Source organism: Mus musculus, chromosome 1 (assembly GCF_000001635.26).
Source record: "Mus musculus strain C57BL/6J chromosome 1, GRCm38.p6 C57BL/6J".
Classification (NCBI taxonomy): Eukaryota; Metazoa; Chordata; class Mammalia; order Rodentia; family Muridae; genus Mus; species Mus musculus.
The window spans coordinates 162,735,566-162,741,565 of NC_000067.6; the positions used below are offsets into that span (position 1 = coordinate 162,735,566).

The window sequence follows — 6,000 nt, forward strand, 5'->3', positions numbered from 1 at the left end:
TGGTTAAAAAAAAACTTATCACCAAATAATAATCATGTACATTTTAATTTCAAATTTACTTAATTAAAAGTAAATTCACCTGTAATTCCAGTAGTCTGAAGCCTGAGGTTTAAAAGGGTGACAAATCTGAATACACAAAGAGACACAGGTGGGGTCAGGGCGTGGAAATGGGGAAATAAAGTATTAACACATGGGTTGAAGACAAAGTCAAAACTTACTAGCCAGGTAATCATAACTATCAACGTAAGAGAAAAAGTTTTCTAGTGTTGTAATGTAAGAATCCTCCTGTAAAGTTTACCGTAGTGCCCCACCTCCCCAAACAGTCTTACCCTAGGGCTGGGTAGAGTCCTCGGCAAATATTAAAAAGGAATAGGAATTAGGCTATAGCTTGGAGGTAGAATAGTTGTCAAGCATGTGCAAGACCGACCAACCCTAATTCTGGAACACACCTGTAACCCCAGTACTTGGAAAGCTGAGGCAGGAGGATGTGGATTATAATGAACCTCTGCCTCAAACACAACACTCAAAAACCTCAGCCGAGGATGACTGTTAATGCCTGTAATGTTAGCACCAAGGAGGCTGAGGTAGGAGTTTGAGGCCAAGCTCTGAGCTATGGCGTGAAACTTAGGAACACACACAAACACACACACAGTAAGAAAATTACAATTATTGATATTTGTGTGGATGTGCCTATATTCAGAGACCAGAAACTGTCAGGAGTCTTCTAAGACTCTCTACCTTGTTTTTGAGAGTCTCTCACTGAACTGGGCGTGTACTACTCTTGGTTACAGGCCCGTGTAGCAATGGATGTTCATGAGTGCTGGAGATTTGAACCCAGGTTCTCTTGCTTTCACAGCAAGCACTCTAACCCACTGAATCACTTTTTCTGCCCCACAATTTTTATCTCCTAGCCATAATGTCTTCCTTTATCGTAATTAACCAGACATGATATATTTTTCTGAGTGGATTTTTTTTTCTACACCAACTTTTCTCTAGTTTAATCACATGACTTTAATTTCATCCTCAGGTATTAATCCTAAAATTATAAGGGAGCTTTCTGTGGTGTGAAGGGCAGTATTAGGGACTAAACCTAAGCCTCATGGGTGCCACACAAAAGCTCTCTCCGGTTCTATGGTAACCCCCCACTAACACACACCTTATTAATGCAGTCCAGGGAAGCCTGGAACTCAAGAGAGTTCTGCCTCCTGCTCTTGGTAACTCTAACCATTCTTCTTTAAGACTAAGTATCTTGGTAATAAGAAACAAAGCCACACTCCTCTGAAAATTAAGCCAGCTATGGGGCCACAAGCCTTTATTTAATTCCAGCTCTGGGGAGGCAGAGGTAGTAGGCCAATATGTGAGTTCAAGGGCAGCCTAGTCTACACAATGACTTCTAAGCCAGTTAGAACCAGTCTCAAATAAAACCAGAAAAATGTGATGCAAATCAGCCTCACAATGAGTATTGGCTCACTTAACCTTATTTGAGGATGCAATCTTTGGTATTTCTAACTATTCAATGTAAATAAACTATGACACCCACCATATAAGCTAAGTGAGAGAACCATGGGAAAGGCCCAGGAAAGGAAGACTAACTGGGAAAAATTCCTAGATAGCAGTTTTGTGAGACAGGGCTTCTTTGTGTCTGTAGCCCTGGCCGTCCTTCAACTCATACAGTTCAGCCTGCCTCTGCCTCAGTGTTAGGATTAAAGATAGCTACCATGACATGGCTTCCTGGATAAGTTTTAAAAAATACTAGTAATGCTTTCTCTATATGCTAGTTGGGCCTTCCTTTAATATTCAGCATCCAGTAGTGCCTCTAAGGGTGAATCCAATACACTGGCAGTAATACTTTTAGTATCCTAGGTAATATATGCCAATATCTGCCAATGAAACAAAAGTTGCTTGTTGAACTTCAGTAATAACCTCATTTGACTGGCTCTTCTAGCAAAGACACAGGCTCCTAAACATGACTGTCCTGCTACTAAACTCTAGAATAAAATGGTAAGTGGTACAAAGACAAGTTTATAGTTAGCTCTAAAAGGAAAACACAACACAAGTGACTCTAAAGAATTCTTAAAGCCACAAAGAAACTCTGATTGATACATCTATGGTATCACTGACCTAAAAATGCTGTGACTCAGGAAACTAACATTAACTCAGAATTCTTAGCAACAATTAACACATACTGTGTCACTCCACTCTAAGGCAACAAATAAATCCTGCTTTTCTGAAGTCAAAGTGTTTTGGTCAGAACTTGGGTATTAACTGCAGGCTGCTTTCCTTGTGGGATGCTTTCTGCTGGGCACGGTAGCACTCACCTTTAATCTCAGCACCCAGGAGTCTGAGACAGGAGGATCTCTTGAGTTTGAGGCCAGAGCCTGATATACAGAACTCCAGAACAGCCAGGGCTCTGTAAGAGAGCCTTTGCCTCAAAACAAACATCCCCCAAAACAAGAGGATTCAGTTTCCTAAACATGTATGTAATTGACTTCTTTTGCATTTTATCAATGATGAACTCTTAGAAACACTAGTTTCTTCTTCCAGGACTCTCCTGCTTTCCCTTCATCTTTAGCTGTCCTTTTACTTACTATCAGATATCAGAATGACAGAAATTACATAAAAAGCTACCACCTAGCTAACTAATAACTGGAAGTGGGGGTTTGGGGGTAGCACATAGACTCAAGGAAACAGTATTATATTCAAAGACATTGAAGAAATTCTGCACTTCATTCTGAGCTAGAACTGATGCCAGGGTTATTTACTATACAGAGCACAAAGGAGAAAGTCTTATGAAATAAAGTGCAGTATGTAAATGTAAAGAGGAGTGGAAGAGGAAAAAGAAACTACTTACGGATCCAAAGACTTAGGCTATTCTGAGAACAGATTTTACTGCTTGAACACTAGTTTCTTCTTCCAGGACTCTCCTGCTTTCCCTTCATCTTTAGCTGTCCTTTTACTTACTATGCACTAACCACAGTAACAAGAGCATTACTCAGTCTTAAATTCTACAGCAAGCCTGAGAGGTACTGATATCATCTTTAGTTTATAATGAAGGGATGGGCTCACAATCACTTCTCAAAAACAAAACAAAACTGAACATTCACAAGCTCTCACTACGCAGCCTAGGCTGGCCTCAAGCCCATTTCTGTCTTCCCCTAGTCTTCCTATGACACCAAACAGACACTACGTTTACATCTGGCAGCATTTTAACCTTCACATGTAACAATGTTCAAACACCCAAGCAAGCTAAAGAAAAAGTACCAGTTAAAAATGTGCCTTATTTTAGCAACAATTATAAATGTACAAGACCAAATGAACACTTTGATAGTTCAGAGCATCCCCTCTGGGTTTAGAAAGTATGGCTTTGACTACAGCACCACTACAAATTTGTGACCTTGATCAAATTACTTCGATCTCTCAAATATCTTGTCCTCATCTGTAAACCAAGTATAAGAGCTCCTTCCTCAAAGACTAGGATCAAAAAGGATAATGTATATAAAGGTCTTGAGAGCATACAGTTAGAGGTTAAGTAATGAGAGATCAGCCAGCATTCTATGTTCTTCACACACACCTACAGACACCCCCCCCAAAAAAACCCAAAAGCTTATTATGACAAATTCATCCCAGAAAAATCATATAAAAACTTCTTTTCTATATGCAAACTCAATCTATTTCTAATTTTTGGAGAATCAATGCATTTGGAGCCAGCCAGAAAAGATGCTGCAGTGCATCTGTGACACACACCTAAAAATGGCTCCAGCCAAAGCAGCATCTTAATGACCAACATGGAAGCTTAAATCTACTTTTAAAAAATGCTAGAGGTCAGACGTGGTGGCCGCTTCATACCACCCTCTCTGTAACGTCTATTAGCGGGAATTGACTCCTGAGCACTCGATGAAGCAAGCATCTTCCGATTCTTCTGGTGCATTCCCAAAGAGAAACCCTAACAGGAGGGCCGCCTACTGTACAATTCTAAGTATCCTGCTGGGGTATGAATTTATGAACCGAGGTTGAAGACCAGCCAATGCGGAAATCCGGGTAGTTTTAAGAGTCAGGAATTACTAGGCAAGTTGGATCCCCCCACCCCAAAGATCTTGAACACACTTCAAACAAATATACATCCCCTTTAAAGAGATCAGAGCGGTCCTTATATGCAAAATCAAGCAAGAGTCCTCACTGGCTCCCATGCTATTTTTCTTCGGTCTTAACTAGGGTCTCTACTCTAGCAACCAGTAATACTAAACGCTCTCTCTGAAAATCAGGCAGCAGCCGAGCCGTATTCCCACAAATGCCGGGCTGGAGCGGCCTAGAGGGAGGAAAAGACTACTCAAATCCTCCAAGAAGTTGTTCAGCTTGTCCCCAGCGGAAGTGGGGTTCGTTGGTCCTGGGTCCTGGTAGAGCCTCTACGACCGCCCTGGACTACACACCGCTGGCTGCAAACGCCAGCCATCACCACAGGAGCATCCGCAGGCACTAAGAGCGCTCGGAGCCGCCACGGGCACCGTCCTCCACGCCGTGGAAAAACGGCGCGCGCAGGCCCCGCGCGGGCGGAGGCTCCCTCGGCCATCGCAGGGCCGCCCCGCCGCAGCACACGCCGCGCACATGGGCGACGAGCCCTGCTCCGGATCTCCGCGGACAGCACGACGCCGGGAGCCCAGGGAGAGACGCCGCGGGCCCCCAGGCCTGGCTCCAGCGCCCGTGCCTTCCCTCCCTCCTCCATCGGGCCTCTTCACGGTCCGGACGCCCTCGCTCTCCTTACCCGCCAGGGTTGAGAACCAAGTCTGCGCGCTTCCAAGGGGCTCGCCCCGGACGGATCAGGGTCAGGGGAGGGGAGATTGCCTCGAGAGACCGTCCGCAGGGCCGCTCGGTCCCGAAAGCCCGAGCCACCGCCGTACAAACCGCCAAAGCACTTTCGCTACCTCCTGAGAGGGTGAGAGCGAGCGAGAAAAAGAAGCAAGATGGCGGCTAGCCAGCCCCTACGTGCTACGTCATGACGTTGCGTACGTAAGGCAAATCTCCGCAAGACCGCCCCGGGGGGGGTGGAGGGGTTGAGGCTGCGGGGTCACGTGACAGCCTCCGCCGCTTCTCGACTGCGGCGGAGGGCAACGCTACCTCCTACTGGAAGGAGGGAGTTCGTCAAGCAGAGCCATTTCGGAGACAAAGCTTTTCCACCTGGGAAGATTCCAAAAACCTTGAGCCCTCCGTGAGGAATCACGACTTGGTTTGTCTCCGTGCATTGACAACAACTGATGGAGGAACATAAACGTTTACAACCTGCGCTTTGACCGAATGTTCTTAGGGGGGGGGGGGGGGCAAAGTGAGGGGCCATGGTGTGGTGGCAATTTGAGAAGACCGAAGTTACCTCGGAGTGAAAAAAATAATCCAAGTGTTAGGGACAAAAGCGACTGGCGTGCTTTGCTGAGGCCACCTTCGGCATTTGTAATTTTGGTGTAAAATAAGGCACTGTTTATTTCTGACTCCTCTGGCAATGTTTACCTCTTGGAACAACTACCTAACAGAGAAAACTAACAGTTAAGAGTCACTCATGCAGGCCGGGCCGTGGTGGTGTACGCCTTTAATCCCAGCACTTGGGAGGCAGAGGCAGGTGGATTTCTGAGTTCAAGGCCAGCCTGGTCTACAAAGTGAGTTCCAGGACAGCCATGGCTATACAGAGAAACCCTGTCTCGAAAGCCAAAAAAAAAAAAAAAAAAAAAAAAAGAGTCATTCATGCAGATGTTTACTAGGTAAGTGTATAGTAGAGACAAGGCAGTACCCGAAGTGAGGAAGGAAAATGATAATATTCTACCTGGGGGCTGAGCATGTACCTCAGTGCCGCGTAGTATCTTGTCACATATATGCAAGTCTCTAGGTTTGGTCTTCCTTTCCCCAACGGAAAGAAGGTAATCCACGAGTATGTGATATTTCTCTACTTTATGAGATATCTATAGTGTATAATAAATCCAAAGATTCTTGTCCTGGTCTGAGTAAACTCCTCCGCTT

The 6,000-nt window shown here is 45.0% G+C and overlaps 1 protein-coding gene across 16 annotated transcripts in view; it reads right to left on the reverse strand.

Annotated features, from left to right (window-relative positions):
- The window catches only part of Prrc2c (proline-rich coiled-coil 2C), a 68,776-nt gene extending 63,781 nt beyond the window's left edge, over window positions 1-4,995 (reverse strand). For 10 of the 16 annotated variants that reach the window (XM_017320020.2, XM_006496772.4, XM_006496766.4 and 7 more), the window contains exon 1: window positions 4,760-4,995. The gene's annotated coding sequence lies outside the window, so the exon portion shown is untranslated. The remainder of the gene's footprint in view (window positions 1-4,759) is intronic. The other 6 variants (XM_011238787.3, XM_006496767.4, XM_011238788.3 and 3 more) reach the window with 4 other exon arrangements.
- Between the last annotated feature and the right edge of the window lie 1,005 nt (window positions 4,996-6,000).